The following is a 21,913-nucleotide window of genomic DNA, read 5'->3' as shown; positions in this document are numbered from 1 at the left end:
GTGAGCTCAGCCAAAACATTCATGTCAAAGAAATAAAAATTCAAAATAAAAAACCAATCATAGGGTTAGCTCAGGAGGGCTGTCTAGCCAACAACTTCTGAGTAAGGAGGTTGCAGGAAAAGGAATATCTTTGCTTCATACACATGGATGAAAATAATTTCCTCAGCTACCAGCTTTTGAAATAAAGATAATAAAATAACAGTGGGTCTTTGAGGATTATAAAATGAGAAGAATTTATTTGTAATTTGTAAAACAATAGTGTCTCTTCGGCAACTAATCTCAAGAGAATCACTTTCAGATACCAGAGTGGAAAAACACTTAACTTGGAAAATGCTCTTTATAAATATTAATAAGATGGTGAACAAAAGTCTATAAGATATGAGAGCTATTTTAACTCAAGTACAAAAGTAAATAAATAGTTATTATAAATACTTGTTTATCTAGCTGTGTGCTAGAAACAACGGTGTGTGTGTGGGTGGGTGTGTGAGTGTGTCTGGGGGGGGGCAAAGAGAAGGTACATTCATTCAGGCGCACTAACGCCTTTTTTTTTCTGACCAGATTTTTTTTTTTTTTTTGGCCTGAATGGATGAAACTGATTGTTGTGGTGCCATGGAAACCTAGCCATGGAAACCTTATAGAAATATCAGGAGATTAAGGGCGGGGGGGGGGTGGGGTGGTTGAGGTAAGCATCATAGTCAGTTAGTTACCAACAGATGCCTGTAGATACTATAAAAATAACCGCTTTTATCCCCCTATTTTCAGTGACATAAACTAATTATTTCAAAAATAATGCTTGCTATTTTGCAACATTCTTGTACAATAGCTAATAAATAACTTGGAAAACACTCATCTTCAATTAACTGCACTGAATTGGATGTACAGTTTGGAAGGACCGGGGAGATGATCACCTTCCGTATTGAGTGCGTTACCTCAGCCTTCACATCAGGTACCCCAGCAAGTCATTCATTTTATGTCATATTTTGCCTTGACTTCACTTCTCTTCATTTCTGCCTCCAAGTTACAACCACTATCACTCTCTTCACCCCTAAATTCTCATTTTTTATGCTTTCATGACATTCTTTGCTTTTCTTTCACTTTATATTCATTTGTGTGCTGTTTCATTCATTCACCTGTTCTTCTATGATTTTTTAAAAAAGATTTATTTATTTATGAATACAAGAACTGGGGTATAGGCCAGAGGTGCAGGGGGTGAGAGGATTCACCAGAGTGGGGACAGAACAGGTGGATTGACTGAAATATATTACTGAGGGGAGCAGCAGGTGAGACAGGAGAAGTCTGGTATGCAATGTGGGTTGCTCCCTGGCCAGATATCAAAATTGTGCTGCTGTGGCTGCTAATAGCTTCATAGTGCTGAGACTTAACCCCTTGCACCACCAGGGAGGCCCTATTCTTGTATTGATTAATTCACTGATTCATTCAACAACTATTTAGCAGATCAGATACCTCTTCAGCCACTAACGATTCAACAGTGAAAAAGAAATAGACAGTTTCTACACCCACAGAGCTGACACGAATAGGCACAGACAGGCAGAAGTGAACAGACAACAAATATAAATAGCATCTACTGTGCATTTGAAGAGAAAAACTTTCAATCCATTATCCCCTCTACAACCAGCATGAGCTTTAAACACAAATCCTATCTGGTCAGTCCTCTGCCAAAACCCTTTCAATAGCTTCCCATTACACTTAGAATAAACATAACATCCCAACATAACCTAACCATTTTGTATGTTCAGCCACAGAAAAGAGTATTTTGGTTTGATTAGGTGACTAAATAGGGTTTCAGGTTTACTTTATGAAAAACATAAATTCTCAAAAGAAAGGGTATCCTCCCAACCCCTTCATTTTCAGCACCCACATGAAAGAGTGGGTGATGCATTTTGCTTTACAACTCTTTTAAGTTTATTCTACTTTTTCTTCTCAGTTTGTCTTGTGGAAAACTATTGTATGAGTTAATTAACTTCTCTAAGCTTCAGTGTCCTCATCTGTAAAATGGGATGACCATATTTTACTTCATATATTTGCTTTGAAAAGTAAATATCTGCCACAACATGACTGTTTAATTATGTCTTCTTCCCTTTGATCTGATGTATGAAGTCATCCTTTATTATTGTGAATAAACAAATATACTGACATTGGAATAAGAGATGTCACTGAAATAAGATTAAGATAACGGCATATTTCATAGCTGTGAAGAGGTTTGGGCAAGGAGGCATTTGCAGCCTGGGAAACTGATGCCTTGTCTTAGTGCCTGAGCTGACACCAAGCCTTACTCCCAAGCAGGTATTTTTGTGCAGTTAACCTTCTCTGGGCCAGTGATTATGCAACATGTTTTTCCCTGAGCACACATTGTTCTCATGCAGCCGGCACGATCACTAAAAATCCTACCTACTTTAGAATCTTCCTATTTGCAAATACCAGACCTTGTCACCAAAAGGGCTTACAGATGGGCAGAGGAGCTGAATGAATCCTGAGGTGAAGATGCATCTCCTTCTTGTGTGGTTCTTCCTGGGGGTAAGAAATCTCTGTCAGACCTCTCCCTGAACACAAGCTTCCCATCTGCCACCACTTCACCTACCTTACTCCTACAAAACTGTTTTTTATGTGCTTTTATAACCTTATTGACTTTCTCATCATACAATTCTAAGTAAAATAGAATCAGGAGAGGAAGAGGGAGAGAGTGCAAGAAAATGAGTATACAGAACATATAGCAAGAGTAAAATACAAATCTATAGTCATCTCTCTCTACCTCTGAATAACAATATAACTTTGATTGACATTTGGCTATAGCTTTCTGGATTTTTCCCCTTTTCACCTATATTGATCTATTAAGTGGTAAAGAGAATGGGCTATGCCTAGCTTAAATTCAAACTGTGTCACTGATTAGCCAGGGTGCCTAAAAGAAATTATTTTTAGCCTCTCTATCTTGGTTTCCTCACCTATAAAATAGAATTTTTTTCCTGGAATATTGTGAGGATCAATGAGAGAATATATATCTAAGCTTGTGTAGAACAGTGCCTAGCACTTAAGAGGTGTTAAATAAATGTTCTCTAGATGTATGATCATATATAAAAACTAAATTGGGAACACTTAATTATGTGACCTGGGAAAGAGAAGCCTGTCTCTTGTTCACAACTGATTCCCCAGAGCACATAGTAGGTAGTTGATGCACATTTGTTAAATGAATGCGAAAATAAGACAGTGAATGAATTAGTAAAAACACATGAGTGGATTAATGATGAGGCTGGGCAATGTACTATAAGTGCGAGGGAACTCAGTGAGAAATTCTTAGCTGAGGAGAATATTTTGATGCTAGTGATTTTTCTAGAAATGTTGGCAAAACTTATGTTAGGCAGTTGAGGCTTTCTTGGGAAGAGTAGAATCCCATGGGATCGCTCTGAAATGCAAAGGGAGGAACTATTCAGCTAGGTCAGAAACTGGAGGTGGCTGCTGGAGACTCCTCATTTGTTACTGTGTCTTCTCTGGCTGTTCAAACTTTCCGAGAGGAACTGAATGAAGGTCTCCATGCCTGAGACTGCAACCTGATCTGCAAATGATAGAAGCCTCCCCTGACTCCCAGCACTTTATTACCTCTTGTCATTTTGGTTTATTTACAGTTTTGAAGACATGTCAGAAATCAGTCACTCACTATGAAGGCACTGAAAAACCTTTCCAGTATTTCCCTAAGTGCAATGCTCCACCTTCCCGTCCACCTCACCTCATATCAGAGAAATTCTGTTGCTGATGAGCAACTCTAAGTTCTCAGTGAAATGAAAGGCTGTATTTGAGACTGACCCACATATTAGTATTTTCAGTCATGGGCTTCTTAGAAGAGAGAAATCTCAAGGGGGGCAGGAGAGAAGGTTGTGAAGGGGTGTGTGTGCCAGACATGGCAGAGCGGGCTCAGGGTCAGTCCAAGGCCTGGCAAGACAGAGGGTGGTTCACATACACCTCAGGTTGAGGCCTGTTTTCCACCCTGGTTGAGTACCATTACATCACTCTCTTCAGTTACAGGAAATCCAGTGAGTGTCGACCACAGTAATTCCCTAACATCCAATGCAAACACTCCCCTCCCCCAAGTCCTGGAGTCTGAGGACTGAGAAGGAAAAGCCTAGTCACAGCATCCATTTGTTGGGCCTGAGCTTGAGGGAGAGGCCAGTGGGTGGTTAGACTGCAATCAACTTTCTGAGGACATTTATAACCAGTTATCAGGGGCTTACCCTTTTCTCTTTCTTTTTAAAAGAAAAATTTGAATTTCATTATTTTCATTTGACAGGCATCCAGAGCTGCAATCCCAGTCGGCTGTTAACTAACTGTGAGATCGTGGGCAAGTCTCCTGAGCTTGCTAAATCTCACTTTACTCATCTGGACAATGGGGATGACAACAGTAGGGCCAATCCTTGTGGGGCACCTGGGAAATCAATGACAGCATCCACAGAAAGTGCTCAGCACAGAGCCTGGCAAGGGTGACATGCTCATCAGTGTTTTCTACTAATTGTTCAGTGAGGATGCTTTTTTTCTTATTGATTTTTTCTTATTGATTTATGAGAGTTTGAAAAATATAGATACACATCCTTTATTAGTTAGATGTGTTCAGATATCTATTTATATCTGCAGCTTGTCTTTTTATTCTCTTGACATTATATTTTGATGAACAAAAGTAATATAGTCTAATTTATCAATTTTTTTCAGAGTTGGTGCTATTCATGTTCTGTTTAAAGAATCATTGCTCATCCCAATATAATGTAAATAGCATTCTATGTTCTCTTCTAGAAGATTTACTTTCCTATCACATCTGAAGTTGATTTTTTGTGAATGGTGTAAGTTAGAGGTCATAATTTACTTCCCCACCCCCTCCCCATATGGAAATCCAATTACTCAGATCATTTATTGTGAAGTCCATCCTTTCCTTATTGTAGAATGATGACATTATTGTCAGAAATCTGGTGACCATATATTTGACAGTCTTCTTCAGATTTTATTCCATTGGTTTGTCTGTTCTTATGCCACTATGGATTGTCTTAATTACTGGAACTTTATAATGAATCTTAAGATCTGGTAATGCAAGTCTTCCAGGTTTTTTCAAGACTGTCTTCACAAATAACAATTGTTTTTTGTATGCACACATATACACAGAAAACTCTTCTGTTATTTTGATGCAGACTGCACTGAATCTATAGACCAATTATGGGAACAAGTATTGGGTATTTTAATCAATGAGCATGGTAGAATCCTTTACTTATTTAGGTCTTTGATCTCCTTCAGTAATGTTTTGTAGTGTAGCATCTTACGTGTCTTTTTCTAGATTTAACCTCTCCTATTTCATGCATGCTTTGATGCTATTTTATATGGTATTTTAAAACTTTCATTTTCTAATTGTTGCTTATATAGAAATATAATAGATTTTTTTTGTACACTGATAATATATTCACTAGTATTGCTAAATTCAATTATTAATTTTACTAGCCTAGCTATAAATGAAAAAAATGTGTACACAATAATCTACAAGCAACAGCAATTTAAATGCAGTTTTGGGCAGATTTAAATTATATTTCTAATTTATGGAATAGACACAATTCCCATCACAACATTCAAATAGAAGACAAACTGATATTTACCCCTTTAAGATGCTTGATATTCTTTAAGAGGATATTAGATAAACAGACTGATGTCCCCAAAGCAATGTCCTTCATTCACAAGAAAATTCAGCACCCAATTATACCCCTAAATTTCTTACACTGAAGTAATTTTTTTCTTTATATTTTACTATGCTTGCCTGGAAACTAATCTCTGGGGGCAGAAGTATTGGAAAGTAAATACCAATTTGCATATAAACCAGTAAGTACCCTCCCTTAAGTATTATATGAAATATATGCAATGACTTCATAAAATTTGTCACTGGTAAATGTTTTTCAAAATATGGTATTTTCCACCTAAATGTAATTGGACACTGCATTCAAAGTAACGGAATATAAACTGAGATTCTAATACTTGGGAAAGAGATGGTAAGTAAAAGACAGGCTTACCTCCTGTAATCATTGCAGATATTGCCAGTTGCTTACCTCCTGTAATCATTGCAGATATTGCCAGTTAATTATGACATTCTCTTTTATTTACCCAGAAGTGGTCTCAGAAGCCTTCTTAATGCAAAGTCTCAGACAATCTCACCCACTGATTGAATTTGTTACTTGAAATGAAACCTCTTTGCCATTCTTAACTTAGGATTTCTGTGGGCACTTAGCTCCACTATATTCTTAATGTTCCTAGAATCCTGCTCCTTCCAAGATAATCATCTACATTTTTCTCTGAATTATCTAGTATTATATAGCTCTGCATGTTGGGCACTTAGCGTGGTATCCAAGAAGACAATTGGCTGGTTGGCTAGAAGCTTCCTGCAGGCCTGTGCAGGTAGACAATTCCTTGGTGAGGTCATCTGAGGACAGGACCTAACCTTCACCTATGTAACTTTAGAAGATTTATTCAATCAGCTATCCCTGAATTTATCAAGTTCTCAGGTACTGACTCATAAGGAAACTAACAGGAGACAGATTTATAAATCAAAATGCCAACTGACTGATTTGTTTTGGGAGCCTCAAACTTTCCAATGGATAGAATAATGGTTTCCATTCCTCTGGAGATTCACTTTCTTGTATTGAGGTTGCTGGGAAATTGAATTAGGAATTGAGGGTTAGTGATTAAGAGCTCAGGTTCTGGAGTGGAATCCCAGGTTTATATCCAGGTCTTGGTAAGCTCAGGAAAGTTGCCTTCATAATTTGTCATCTGTATATTGGAGTTGGGACAATAATAATTACTTCTGAGGAATCAATGCACTAATGTGTACATGTGATTTAATAGCTTAGGATCAGGAACATAATAAGAGGTCATTAAATGATATATTATTAGTACAGATAAACACAAAATGTATCTAAGGACAGTTTCACTCAGACTATGAAAACACTTTGAACTTCCCCTTCTCCTATTTAGGGACAAAAACAATTGAGGTTCCATTAATGAAGTATCTTTCTTTCTAGCTGGACTGATGGAAAGAACAAATTCTTAAATACGAATTTCTATTCTCTAGATTTCATGCCCATTTCCACCCTCTTCTGACCAAATAGAAGGACTGGGTTAAAACATCACAAAGGAGGTAAAAGATCTGTACAATGAAAACTAAGACATTGTTATAATAAATAAGACACAAGAAATGGAAAGACATTCCCTGCTCATGGATTGGAAGAATTTACATTGTTAAAATGGCCATCTCGCCCAAAGCAATATACAGAATCAATGCAATACTAATCAAAGCTTCAATGGCATTCTTCAAAGAAATAGATCATTACTGAAATTTATATGAACCACAAAAGACCTTGAATAGCCAAGGCAATCCTTACAACAAAAGAGGTAAGTTATCACACTCCCAGACTTCATAGTACTACAAGGCTATCATAAACAAAACAGCATGGTATTGGAATAAACATAGGCACAAAGACCAATGGAATAGAGTTGAAGAGCAGAAATAAATCAGCACCTATATGGACCTGAAATAAATCAGCACCTATATGTAGTTAGTCTACAACAAAGAAAGTAAGATTGGAGAAAGAAAAGTCTCTGTCCTTTCAAAGGAGAAAGAGAAGGGTATGGAGAAAAATAAACTCTTTTGGTAATGTAGACTGGTACAGCTCTTATGGAAAACAGTATGGAGGCATCTCAAAAGATTAAAAATAGATCTACTATATGACTCAGCAATTCCACTCCTAGGTATCTAGTCAAAGAATACAAAAATGCTAATTCAAATGGCTAGTTGCACTCCTATAGTCTTTACAGCACTATTTGCAATAATCAAATTATGGAAACAACCTAGGTGCCAAAGAAAGATATAGAAGATGTGTATATATATATATAGTGGAATACTATTCAGTTATAAAAAAGCATGAACTGAACTTTTGTCATTTGTGACAACATCAGTGAGCTGGAGGGGATTATACTAAGCAAAATAAGAGAAGGAGAAAGACAATTATCAGATGGTCTTACCATAGGTGGAATATAGAGAAATAAAATAAAGTAATAGACAATTCTAAACCAAATAAATCCTGGAAATATGACTTCAGAGGGGGATGGTGGGGATGAAAACAAAGAGGGGAAGGGATTCCACACCAATGGACTGTGGTAGAGGGATAAGGGTCCTTTGTTGATGGGTGTGTTGTGATAACCTGAATCTGAAGAGGTGAGAAGCTTTATCCCTAAATCATATACAGTGTTTTAAACCAATGCTACCTCAAAAAATTATACTTAACTCTCCACTTTTTAAATATTGGTCACTTTCTACTCTGAAGATAGAGCCTAGGCATCTTTATTAGATAACAGATTGAGAGACACTTTGGTCACTTGACTGGCTTCAGGGGATACCTTGGCCTATTTGATGCAGTCTTGGGAGAGGCAAGAAGGAACCAAAGTGTGGGCATATTTATTTTAACTGTGGTTTTGCTGGACACCCACGTCCAGCAAGAAGGACCCATGAAGACGAAGGAGAGAGTATTTCCTGAGTGACTGATGATCTCTTAGATGCTTTACATGTGCTATCATCTCCACAATAACCCATAATAACCCTAATCTCCATAATAACCATAATATAATTTTTTCCTTTTTAGCCTCATTTATGTACAATGCTGAGAAGATGTAAATATCTAGCCTACAACCCACAGCTAAGAGGTGTTGGATTCGAACATGTGTGAACTTGAATCAAGAGAACCTGATAGCAGAGTCCACTATGCACACATTACCCACTACATCTAGCTGAATTTTTAGAGGTTGAAGTTTCTTCTGACTGTGTCTAAAAGATTATAGTTTGAAGACTCTTTCAGTGTGATCACAAAATCTATGTCCATTTATACATATCAGAAGTCAGAAAGCTATGAGGGGACCAAAGGCGAGGAAAAAATTACTTAAGCTAGTAGACCTCTGACCTGAGGGCTGACTGGAGTGCTATCTAAAGCACAAATTGCTTCCTCATTCCCCCTCACCCAAGAGATTCTGTGTGTCTGGGGGAGGGCCTGAGAATCTGCCTTGCTGACACATTCACAGGTGGCATTGATGCTGCTGGTTCAGAGATTACACTTAGAAAAACACTTATTTTTTTAAAAAGGTTTGTTTTTATTTATTTATGCATACAAGAACTGGGGTATAGGCCAGAGGTGTGGGGGATGAGAGGATTCACCAGTGACAGAGTGGGGAGCAGAGCAGATGGATCCACTGAAATACACTGCTCAGGGGAGCAGCAGGTGAGACAGGAGAGGTCTGCGGCGCCATGTGGGTAGCTCCCTGGCTGGGGATTGAACTCAAGCTGCAATGGCTGGTAATAACTTGATAGCACTGAGACTTTGACCCCTGCTCCACCGGGGAGTCCCCAACACTGACTGATTTAAACAATGAGAGAGAAGAAACAAGAGGAAATAAGAATGGGAAAGACACCAGACCAGAGAATTAAAAATAGTATTAAAATTCTATTCCCTTGTAGCTCCATTTCCTTTGTTTTACAGAATCCACACTCTTGCTGTCTATCATTTTAATCATTAGTCCAATGCACCTAATTAATTCTGGGAGTGGTGATGAGGTTGAACAGGATAAAGGCAAAGAGGGCCAAGTGGTAGAGAAGGATGAGGAAGTCATGAACTTGGTGAATTAGTCGATATCTCTGTTATCCCATAGCATCCAGGATGCTCTTTCAGAGTGAAAACTGACTTACACCTGGCCTTATGCAGAGAAGGGTGGAACAGATCAGACAGGAGCAACAGGTACCAGATCCACTTGGACATGAGGGTGTGGACAATTAGGCCTCTGATAAGGACAGTTCAAAACACAATTGGTTCTTGACTTGCTCTTGTTTCTGTATTGGTATTTGAACCAAGCCAAACCAAAGTTTTCCTATCAAACAGCTTCCCACGAACTCCCCTTTTACACAATTGCAAAAAAACCCACAAAATCTAAGATGAGAATCTTGGGACCCTCCCATATAGACTTGGAAACTCATTTAGGGTAAAAGACAAGAGAAGGTTCAGCAATTTGATTTACTACTTACTATCCAACAATGGACTTTGGGTCTGGAATGAGGTTTGAGATAGATAGGGAAAAATACTTTCTTCTTAACAGATCATCCTTGGGCAGGGAAGAAAATCAACAAAGCTAAGAAAAAATCTTTATCTACATTATCTGCCTCAGCAGAGGTGTTTGTTTTTATATTTCTCTAGCTTCACATGTTGCTTTAGGTGAGAATGATAGTGACTAATTTCAGGCATTGTTGGCTTTTTCTGAACAATAGTGCTTTAAGATTCCTGAGGGGCCTTGTTTTCTTGCCCTTGAAATGTTGATGTTAGTCATCTTGAGAGGCAATGCGGTGTTAATCTGCATTTCTTGAGCACATACTTTGTGCCAGGCACTGTGACATGCTCCTACTATTAGTATTAAAAGAGCATCAAAGCCAAAGCATTAAAAGTTGGGTTTGAGTTTCATATCTGTGGTTGACCAGCTTTTTAGAGCTGAAACTCCATCTGTAAATTGGAGCAAACGGGGCTGCTACAAATGGCTTTGAAAATCATAAAAAAAAACACAAGGTGTAATTTTTTGTAGCACTTGAACCATCTTCTCTTGGCATGCCATAATTGATTTGAAGTAAGGACATGCCTGGCCTAGTGTAGGTGCTCAAGACCATCTGTGGAAAGGAGAAGGGTAGGAAGGAGGAAAGACAGTATAACAAGGAGACCCTTGGCCCTCATGATTCAGTTTCTGTTCTGTCAGACCAAAGGCCCAAGATAAGGCAGTAAACTTACTGTGGTGAGGCACCATGCATGTGGTGATTCACTCCAGGCTGGATTCATCTACATCTTCTTGTCTACCAGTTACTATAACTTGAAGAGTACTTTACTTCTGAGCCACCGTCTCTCAAAGATGAATGTACTACTCCTACTCTTCCCATCTCATTGGACTGTTTTGAGGATCAAACAAAATAACAGATGTGATTATGCATTGAAAATTGGGAAGTGCCAAGTAGATAATATGTTTCCTTATCTCTATTTTTATTTATGTCTGCTTCTAAAGAGGTCTTAGTATTATTTTTGGGCTTGCTCAGTTCCTCCTTTCTCATGAACTTGAGGGAACTAGTTATAAAAAGCTGAAAACAAGACATTTTTAAATAAGAAAAGCAACACCTTTAGAAGGAAATGCACAGTAAAACCAGGGGCAGCAAAAGAGGTGACTGAGAATATTGCTGTCAAAGGGATAGAGAAGAATTAATGATCAGTGGCTAGCAAAGAGGGCAGGAAGGACATGCAATGACTGATCAGGGCTTTGGTTGATGGTGGAGCTGAGTTGAGCAAACCCCTGTCACTACAGCAACAAATTGATCTTTCCTGGGAGGAGATGGCCTGTTCATAGAGAAGTACAGGCACTAGGTAGGGACCTGTGCTCTTTTAACTGCAACCTGAACTCACCCTGGCCCCATGTGTGGGCCTTGATGGCAGGGTATTCTGAAAACACATATGGGGCCAGGCCAGCAACCAACAAGGGATATTTTCTGGCAAAAGAAATTGGGAGTATTGGGCACTAGACAAACTCAGAACACACAACCGAACTAAAGATGGTGGCTACCCCAGTTAATTGAAGCAATTCTGGAAATATAATCCAATTTTCTAGGTCATTTGAGTTTTAATGAGAAGCAAGAAATCTGGATTTTAAAAGAGAAATCTCCTGCTCTTAAACGCAGAAATACTCACTGGGACCAACAAAATCTCTTTATGACTTGTTTGTTTGCAACCTTTACCTTAAACTCAACACACTTTTGTTTGTGTTAATTTTTTATAGCCATTAGCAAGAGCCCTACTATCTGAGATCATGTTTACCTCTTCCCACTCAGAATAACTACTGTACATGTGGTCAAGACTCAGACAATATGGTGCAGCAGTTAGGAACTCTAACAGTTGGGCTCTAGCAGTTGGGCTCTAACATGGAACAGCCCTGGGCTTCAATTCATCCTTAAACTCTTCCCAGCTCTGTGACCTTGGATCACACGCTAAACCTTTCTGAGCCTGGGGTCTCTAACTTGACATGGAGCAAATTGTACTTTGCTCTTCAAAGGGTATTATTTAAACAAAATACATATTAACTACTTAGTGTCATCTCTGGCATATAAATGAACATTGAATAAATAAATGTCAAATGTTCTCATTGCTCATAATAACACAAATTTGTAGTCAGTTCTTCAAGTGTTTCCTTTAATCTCACTAAACATTTTTTCTTTAAAACAGCAGTTCTACCTAAGGCTTTCAGTTTACATTCTGAAGAGTCATGGATCCAACCCAGGACATGAAATACAGAATGATGATATTTGCCACCACTACCATTAGCACTGTCACCATCAACACCACCATTATCACCATAACCACCACCAGCAACATCATCATCATGAAGGCTATTGTTTCTCGAGGACCAGTGTGTCCCAGTTATCATGTTGGGGCTTTCCATATCTGTTCTGTTTATATTCTCACAGAAATCCTATGAACCTGGAATTCTCCCTCCTTTCTCCTACTTTATGAAGATGATGAGGTGCTAAGGAATTGAATACCTCACCTAAGGTCATCACTGAAGAACCTAAGAGCCAGGTTCAGACCAAGGATTGTCTGACTCCAAGTCTGACCTATTTTCCCTGCAGCATGCCCTTGATCAATTTGGGAAATGGAGGTGGGGGGAAGTTACAGATTATGTAACCAGCCTTGGAGAGTCGGGCATAGTCTCTGTATGGTGGTGCATTGCTATCATTTTGTCTTTTTCAGATGACTGATAGCAACTTACTTATAACCAAGAACTGACAGTCTGTTTGTCCAAATAGCTCTTTGAAAGATTCCAATTATGGCTCTGTCACATCTCTGAGGGTCAATGGTGGAAGGCAAAGTGATGCTATCTGTGCTGCCTGCTTAGGCACGAAAGAGCAAAGCACCATTCTTTGGGAGGCGCCCTGACTGGGTCAGGGATAGCCATGCCCCAGGTGAAGTCTCTATCAAAGTCTCTGGAATGGATGCTGACCACCGTCTGGTTCATGTCTTCGATTGTGACTAATTCTCCTAAGCAAGTCATTGTATCACAGATGTAACTAGGAAGTTCCCTCAGTCTCCTGTGCCTTCCAAAAGGTGGGTTTCTTCTTGGTCCTAATTTATAACCTCAATCACAAGGATATGACATCTATCATCCTCTCTTTCTGCCTCACCATGAGGATGAGCTAGCAAAGCCCCACAGACTTGCAGTCAGTCCACAGGATGGTGCAGCTTCATGGGCAAGGTCTTATGCTGAGCACCACAATGACATTAAAGATACAGGATTCAGAACCTTGGCCTCTGAACAGAGTCGAGCATTTCATAATGTTGGGTGAAGAATGAGATCAGACGTGTAAAAGGGGACTGGGTGTGGGAGTGTGCTTGATATCTGGATGCTCTATGTTCGGGTGTGATTCTGCACTTTGAGTAACTTTGCATGGAAGTGAAAGAACTTAATCAGCAGAGGCAGTGTTGCATAGAGCAGTTTATCAGATATCTGCCACAAACTTGCTATGTAAGCTTGGGCTGGCAGCCTTATCTGGAGTCTGATTGTCTGGGCATGATTCCCGGCTTTGCCACATACTAGCTATAAGGCTTGGGCAACTGGTTAATTCCTCTGAGTCTCAGTTTCATTATCTGTAAAGTAGGGATAATGATAAATTTTTCAAAGACTCATTAAGGTAATGTATGTAAAGTGCTAAGCACTATGCCTAATACATGGAAGTGCTGAATAAAAATTAGCTGTAATAATAATAATAATTAAAGTAGTAAAGATTAATATCATTAATAGTGTGTTCTAGGGCTGAGGGCTGTATTTTGTTCTCTTTGATAGTTCTTTCATTCTGTAGATGACCCCGACCAAATTTATATCTCAAGTCGCAACTCCACTCCTGAACTTAATACTCATAATACATACATATGCATATATGTATATGTGTGCTTATATTTACATTATAATGAGAAATATTATTTGATTTTTTTTTCCCACAGATATCACTATGACATTGAAACTCCACAGGTTTCATCTAATGGCTGTTTTTTCCCTATTCTACTAAACCTCTCTCCCAACTCAGTAACATCAATTTCATCTTTCCTGATGTTTAAAATGCTTGGAGTCATCTGTGATTCCCGTCTCCCTATCCACCATCTTCCCCATTAGCATATCCTGTCAGCGATATGTTCAAATACATCCCGAATCCGACCACTTTCACCACCTTCACCGCTTCCCCTCTGGGAGTGGCCGATAATCTCTGCCCCTGGGTTATGAAAACAGGCTCCTCACTGGTCTCCCTGCCTTTGCCCTTGCTTGCCCCTTTTCACCCAACTCTCACATAACAGGCAGAGGGATTGTATTGAAACGTAAACCAGATCATGCCACTGCTCTGCCCAATACTCTTCATTGACTTTCCATCCCTTTGAAAATGAAACAAAGTTCTACACAGCCTGTTAAGTTTCCTCAGCCATGGCTCTCAGCTGGCTCACTAGTCTCATCTCTATCACCCTACCTCCCTCCTGGAGCTCTGCACCAAGCATGCTCCCAATCAAGGCCCTTCTACTTCCTGTTCCTTCTGCCTGGAATGCTCTTGCCCTGGATGGTCACATGGCCCATCTCTTACCTCCTCTGGGTCCCTGTTCATGTGGCACCAATCAGAGAGATCTTCCACAGCTACCCCATAAAGAGGAACTCTATTTCTTGCTCTACTTTCCTCTTTAACCTTTTACCTTGCCTTACTTTTCTTCACAGCACATATCCCCTCCTGACTAATCATATATATATATATATTTTTTTTTCTTGTTTATTGCCGAACTGGAGGTTGTCTTGTTCATTGTTGAGTTCTAATCATGAGAACAGTGCCTGGCACACAGTAGGCAATCAAATAAACATCCGTGTTGCTTTGAAGGAAAGAGAAGTGGTTGAGTTAGAAGCTCTCTAAAAGTTCCCTTCTAACTCACACACTTTATCCCTCCTTCATGTCAGTAGAATTCTCATAAGTGGGTTTCAGTTCCTATATCTTAACAGCACCATTCAGAAGATCTGCTCGCTTCTTCATGACATATTAAACCATGTACCATCACCCCCAGTTCTTATTAAGTGAATCAGATTACTGTTAAGAAGATTCTTTTGAGCAAATTTCAAACCTCCTCCTTCTTAACCCCAGCACTGGTTAGTTTCCCTTTGTTCATTGCAACATCCTTTTCTGCTGTCCACTCCCGCACCCTTCTCTGTGTCTCAGGAGTCTGCTCTGCTTCCCTTGAGTTCCCATGCCCACCAGCTTTGCTGGTTGTGTTTGGCCAAAGGAAGCAGGAGAACAGAAGCAGAAAGAGAGAGGCTGGATTATTTTGCACCTGCTCCTCTTTGTCTCCCTACTGCCATTTGGCTACACTCCTTTATCACCCCAGCTCCCACCAGACAGCCTTCTCCACCCAGCTCCAGCTCTCCCAAACACATTTCATTCCTCTCTCTTTTTAGCTTTAGAGGCGGAAATGTCTTTTTGCTGTTACCGGTCAATATCCTTTGGTGACTCCACTTAACCCATAAATTTTTCCTTAATTATTAAAGTCTCTTCAATTAAACCTTATGAGTAGAAATCTATTGTCTGCCTGCAGGATATCAGTAGTGAGTGAATCCAGTTTCTTTGCATTTGAAAGACATATAAGTTGAAATACATAGCATTTTCTGAGTAAACATAACTGCACGTGCGTCTGCAATGTAGTTTAGAGCAGAATCTAGAAATTTTTCAAAATCTGGGGAGAAATCCAAGCATTCTTTTTACTTGGTTCAATTCCCAGACCTCTGAAATGAAGACTTTTTGGGGAAATGTCCATGGATTAACACATAGTGGAAGGTCTCCTGGTATGTACCCCAGGATGGGGGTGGTAAAATCTATCTTAGTGTTATTTAAGTTGAATGTTCTTACCGCTCAAAGAAAATGCTTTGCTAAGTCTCTTTACTGTACAGGTATGAAAAATCACTCTGCATGCCTTTCTTGGGAGAAGAGTTCTGAATTCTTTACTTTATCTTTATTCAAAACAGTGCAGCACATTCCTGAAGAAACAAACCTTAAATCCAGAGAGCTGGGTGACGGGGCAGAGGCAGAGTGCCAGGAAACATATTACCATGTGTGCTAACCCTGTTAAGAAAACAGATCATTTTAAACTTAAGCAGGTTACATAAAAAAAATAAATGAAGTGAAGCATAACCAAAGAGCCCCAGCAGAGGGAATGCAAAATCAGACAGTGATACTAAGCAAAAGAAAAAAAGGGAAAATATAAATATGTGAGGAGGAGAAAAAGAATTAAAGAAAAATCCAGTTAGTAATCAAGTAAAACCTTTTATTCTTTTACCTTTGCACTTGTGCCTGAGATAAAAACACATCTCTGAAGATATGTGTGTTTCAAAATCAGATATTCTACCTAACCTGAGCTATCCACACAACACCACAACAAAGAATGGGCTAGATTTCTCCACATGGTACAATGCATGAATTCATAAATGTGGAGTTGTGGGGGGGAAGAGTTTTCTAAACTGTAATGTAGCAGTGATTTGTGTATGCTTATTTCACCTTTGTGGACTGCTGAATGCATCACATTCAAAACAGAAAAGATTTGAGTTTCCTAAATGGTAACTCCTTTTACTCAAGTAGAGAGAGTTGAGAGAGAGGAGAACAGAGGCTAAAAATTAGGATGAATGCCTGGTGAGGGGAGAATTGCTCTGTCAGCCAGACTCTGATTCACCAGATGCTAAGGCATCAATCAGAGCTCTTATGTGGAACTCATAGGAGATCCGTGACTTGGGATGTGGCCAGAACACACATACTTTCTTGTTTCAATAGAGCCCTGGAAGCACCCTGAATTTTGCCATGAACTCCTTGTTTCTTTCTAGTCCCATAAACAAGATCATAAGGGAACACCTTTGAACCTCTTGAAACCTACTATTTATACTATTGCTGACAATGTCCCTTTTTTATGCAAAGGTCCATGTGATAAGAGCTTCCCTGTCCCAGACAACTGGTAGACCTTCTTTTGCCAGCAAACAAAAGCTACATGACATTTATTCTGTATTTTATCTTATGAGTTAAATCAGCTCATCCATCTCACTCTTTTCTGTCTTGGTGGACAGGAATCTTAGTTTCAAATTTTATTTTCTGTTTTTAATAGCAAGACAGTTTCTTCAATGCAGGAGCCCAAATATAAAATATACATATATTTTATATTTAATATAAATATATATTTATATTATATATATAATATATATAATATATAATATATTAAATATATATTTAATATAAAATAACCATATATATATATGGTTATATTCTAAGTGGAGCAGAGGCAGAAAAGCCTACAGATCTGGCCCCTTTCTTTTTTTTTTTTTTTTTTTAATAATAAATTTTATTTTTATATTCCCCATACAATTGCAGCCCCCCATTCTGACCCCAATCCCTCCCCTCCCACCCCCGCCCCCCAAAAAGTGTCTCTGGTTCATAGTTTTTTGTTGATTTTGATTTTCACTTTCTTATAGTTATTCATTTTCCTGGTCCCTTATTTAAGTTTTCTAGATTCCTGCTATGAGTGAGACCATCCGGTATTTTTCTTTTTCTTTTTGGCTTATTTCGCTGAGCATGATCCCTTCCAGCGCCATCCATGTTGCTGCAAATTGCATGTGTTTATCTTTTTTGAATGCTGAGTAATATTCCATGGTATATATGTACCACATCTTCTTGATCCAGTCATCTATTTTTGGGCATTTGGGCTGTTTCCAAAGCTTAGCTATTGTAAACAGTGCTGCAATAAACATAGGGGTGCAGGTGTTCTTTGGAACACCTTTGGGTAAATACCTAGGAGTGGAATTGCTGGATCATATGGAAGCTCTATGTTTAGTAGACCCAGAAATCTCCACACAGCTCTCCATATGGTTGGACCAGTTTGCACTCCCACCAACAGTGCAGGAGAGTTCCTTTTCTCCACACCCTCGCCAACATTTGTTGTTGCTAGTTTTTTTAATATGTGCCATTCTCACTGGTGTAAGATGGTATCTCATGGTAGTTTTGATTTGCATTTCCCTGATGACAAGTGATGTTGGACATTTTTTCATATGCCTGTTGGCCATTCGCATTTCCTCTTCAGAGAAGTTTCTTTTTAGCTCTTCTGCCCATTTTTTGACTGGATTATTTTCTTTGTTGTTGTTAAGTCTCATCAGCTCTTTGCAGATTTTTGTGATCAGTCCTTTATCATTAGTGTTGGGTGCAAAAATGTTCTCCCAGTTGGTGGGGTTTCTCTTTGTTTTTGTTATTGTCTCTTTTGCTGTGCAGAAGCTCTTTAATTTGATGTAGTCCCAGCTGTTTATCTTTGCCTTCACTCTCACTGCTTTGGGTGATGTGTCTGTAAAGATGTCTTTTATGTGCAAATCACGTAGCGTTTCGCCTATATTTCCTTCTATATATTTCATGGTTTCAGGTCTTATGTCTAGTTCTTTAATCCATTTTGAGTTGATTTTTGTGTATGGTGTGAGGTAGTGGTCAAGCTTCATTCTTTTGCATGTAGCGACCCAGTTTTCCCAGCACCATTTATTGAACAAACTCTCTTTGCTCCAATGCATAGTCTTTGCTCCTTTGTCAAAGATTAGTTGACCATAAATCTGTGGGTTTATTTCTGGATTTTCTATTCGATTCCATTGGTCTGTATGTCTGTTCTTATTCCAATACCATGCAGTTTTGATGATTATGGCTTTGTAGTATAGTTTGAAGTCTGGGAGTGTGATGCCTCCATTCCCTTCTTTTTTTTTCAGGAGAGCTTTGGCTATTCGAGGTTTTTTGTGATTCCATATGAATTTCATCAATAATTGTTCTATTTCTTTGAAGAATGACATTGAAATTTTGATTGGAATAGCATTGAATCGGTATATTGCTTTTGGTAGGATGGCCATTTTAATAATGTTTATTCTTCCAATCCATGAGCAGGGGATGTCTTTCCATTTCTTTGTGTCTTCTTCTATTTCTTTTAACAGTGTTTTATAGTTTTCTTTGTATAGGTCCTTTACCTCTTTTGTTAGATTTATTCCCAAATATTTGATTTTTTTTGTTTCAATAAAAAAAGGGATGGTTTTTTTTGATTTCTTCTTCTTCAGATTTTTTGTTTGTGTATAGGAAGGCTACTGACTTTTGTGTGTTGATTTTGTATCCTGCCACTTTACTGAACTGATTGATGAGTTGAATTAGTTTTTCTGTGGAGTTTTTGGGGTTCTCTATGTATATTATCATATCATCTGCAAATAGTGATAGTTTGACTTCTTCTTTTGATCTGGCCCCTTCTTACCTCCCTCTTTCCTTAGTGACCTCCAAGTCACCTTTAAGAATCCTTTCATGGTAGAGAGGGTTTCTCAAACAAGACCCGGAAAACATATGCCACAAAAGCAAAGATCAATACATTTGACTGTATTAAATTTGTTTCCACATATAATTTTTTTAAAAGTCAACCTTAATGAAGTTAAATAAATAAAAGCAATAAACTGGGAGAGGACATTTAGAATTCTTCTAATAAGCCAGGAATTTGCTTTTGGATTATATAATGAGTTTAAAATGAACCAGAGAAAACCCTTCCAATAAAGAAGAGCAAAAAGCAATTTCTAGAAGAGATAAATTGATCGGTTAGTTAAAATGTGAAAAGATAATTAATTTTATAAGTAATTAGGAGATTATAATTATAAGGAGAATATCACACATTAAGAAAGGTGAATGTTTTAAAAGTCTGACAGAAACTATTGCTGATGTAGATGTGGGAAACCTCAGACATGCTGCTGGCCAGTCTGTAAAATGGTGTAAACACTTTAGAGAGCAATTTGGCAGGATTGAGAAAAACTGAACCTGCACATATGTTCATGGCCTATGTGGCAGGAGTTCTCACCTATATATGTTACACAGATATCCTGGAGAAAGTCTCCATGTACACACAACAAAATATATAGAGAGAGCTCATTATTTCAGCTTTTGTTAGAGCAAAAATTTGGCAATGTGCTAAATATCAGTATTTAAGTGGGTAAACTGTAGTTTGCTCATACAATGGAATGCTATTCATCAGTTAAACAATTATAGAAAATGTTCACAATATGTAAAGTAAAACAGTTGGGTATAGAATAAAAATCAGTTTCTAATTGATCACTTAGGAAGTACCAGGAACTGAACTGGATCTTGGGATATAAAGTAAATAAAACAGACAAAAACCCAATAAAGGCTTGCATTCTATAAGTTACCAGAGACAGACAATAAACAATAGACATTGAAAATAGTAATTATATAACATGTTAGAAAGTGATAAGCACTTTTGAAAAAAAAAATAACACAAGATTGAGAAGATCAGGAGTAAGGTGGGAAGGTTTTAGATTTAGGGGGATGGTTATGCAGAGAGGATTTGAGAAGTTCATATTTCAGCAAAGACTTGCAGAAGATGAAAGAATTGTCATATGGCTGTCAACAGGAAGAATATTCCAGTCAAAAGAAATTTCCAGTGCAAAGGGCCTGAGCTGGGAGCTTGCCTGAGTGATTAAGAGAGCAAGAAGTCCAGGTGTCTGTAGTGAGCATAAGGAAGGGACAGAGTGGGAGTGGGGCCAGGAAGGAAAGGTGACCAAACTAAATGTGAACTTGGCTCTTATTATAAATAGCTTCTGGAGTACCTATATTTCATAAATCTGTCATGTTGAGAGTGGGCTACAGGGGAGCGAAGCGGAAGTAGGTGCCCAGAAGAGATCTGGGCCAGTATTGATAACTGGAGAGGCTGGACACTACTCTATTTTCAAGAAAAGAATATGCTGATAGATTTGTCAGTCTTGAGCAAAAGGGAATTTTGGGTTCCTGTCTACTGTGATGAAGAAGACTGAAGGTAGAACAGGTTTGGTAGGAATGGGAATAGTGGAAGGGAAAAACAAAAGTTAATTTTGGATATGTTAATAAATGTTTACTAGACATTCAAGTAATGTATTGGGTTGGCCATAACCAATGTATTGGTTAGTGTCTTAGGTTCAGGAGTGAGGTCTGGGCTGGAGATAGAAATTTTGGAGTTGTCAACATAAACATCACAAAATAAAAAAGGTCACTAAGGGAATAAGCACAAAATGAGAATTGATGGAATACCTGGGGCTTTGTAGAGAAATTGAAAAATAAGCGAAGCAAACTTAGGAGGAGAGCCTGGGGACACAGGGAGGAAAACCAAGAAAGCAGTGGCCTGTGAACCAATATCAAAGCTGAAGACTGACTTTTGGCAGTCACTGGTAGCCTTGAAGACAGCACTTTCAGTGATGGGAGGGACTGGGGGACGCCAGGCTGGACTGGACTTAATACTTCAGGGAAGAGAGGAATTAGAGGCTCCAAGCATGAACAACTGTTTTGAGGCATTTTATTGCCAAGGAGGGTAGAGAAATGAGATAAAGCTGTGGGGGGGGGGTGGAAGTTATTATTATTATTAAAGAAAAATAACAGCACATTTACTGACTGATAGGAATGATCTGGTACAGAGGGGATAGCTCTGAGGATGTGGCAAGTGGAGGGAAGAATTGCTGAAGTATTGTGTTTGATTCGTTAGAGGGGATTGGGTCAAGTGTGCACAAGAGGAAGGACTGGCTTGAGATAGGAGCACAGGATAAGTGTGCTCCCATGAGTAGAGCTGAGGAAATGAGCTCTTGAGTAGCTCTTATATTTCCTGGTCAAAGAGAGGGTGCTTTTCTTTGAATGAGGTCACTGTACCCACAGCTGACGTATTCTGTATCTGGGAGGCTGGATTCTTTTTCTGACCTCAACATTGCTTTTGCTAGAACCAAACTG

The 21,913-nt window shown here is 38.7% G+C and overlaps 2 long non-coding RNA genes across 4 annotated transcripts in view; one reads left to right on the top strand and one right to left on the bottom strand.

Moving 5' to 3' along the window:
- Positions 1 to 21,913, bottom strand: part of LOC129145619 (uncharacterized) — a 649,656-nt gene that overhangs the window by 140,520 nt on the left and 487,223 nt on the right. Inside the window, exon 5 of one of the 3 annotated variants that reach the window (XR_008551420.1) lies at positions 10,854 to 10,999. The exons of the other annotated variants lie outside the window; for them this stretch is intronic. This is a non-coding gene — a long non-coding RNA (uncharacterized LOC129145619). Of the gene's footprint in view, positions 1 to 10,853; positions 11,000 to 21,913 lie in introns of those variants that run through there. 3 annotated transcript variants of the gene reach the window in all.
- Positions 695 to 12,835, top strand: LOC129145620 (uncharacterized). The gene is made up of 3 exons (XR_008551421.1): positions 695 to 946; positions 7,103 to 7,422; positions 12,318 to 12,835. It is a non-coding gene; the product is annotated as an uncharacterized LOC129145620 (long non-coding RNA).

Source organism: Talpa occidentalis, unplaced genomic scaffold (genome assembly GCF_014898055.3).
Source record: "Talpa occidentalis isolate TD23 unplaced genomic scaffold, MPIMG_talOcc4v2.1 talOcc4.13, whole genome shotgun sequence".
NCBI classification, from domain to species: Eukaryota; Metazoa; Chordata; class Mammalia; order Eulipotyphla; family Talpidae; genus Talpa; species Talpa occidentalis.
The sequence above is the reverse complement of the archived record's forward strand: the minus strand, read 5'-3'. Positions and strand labels throughout refer to the sequence as shown.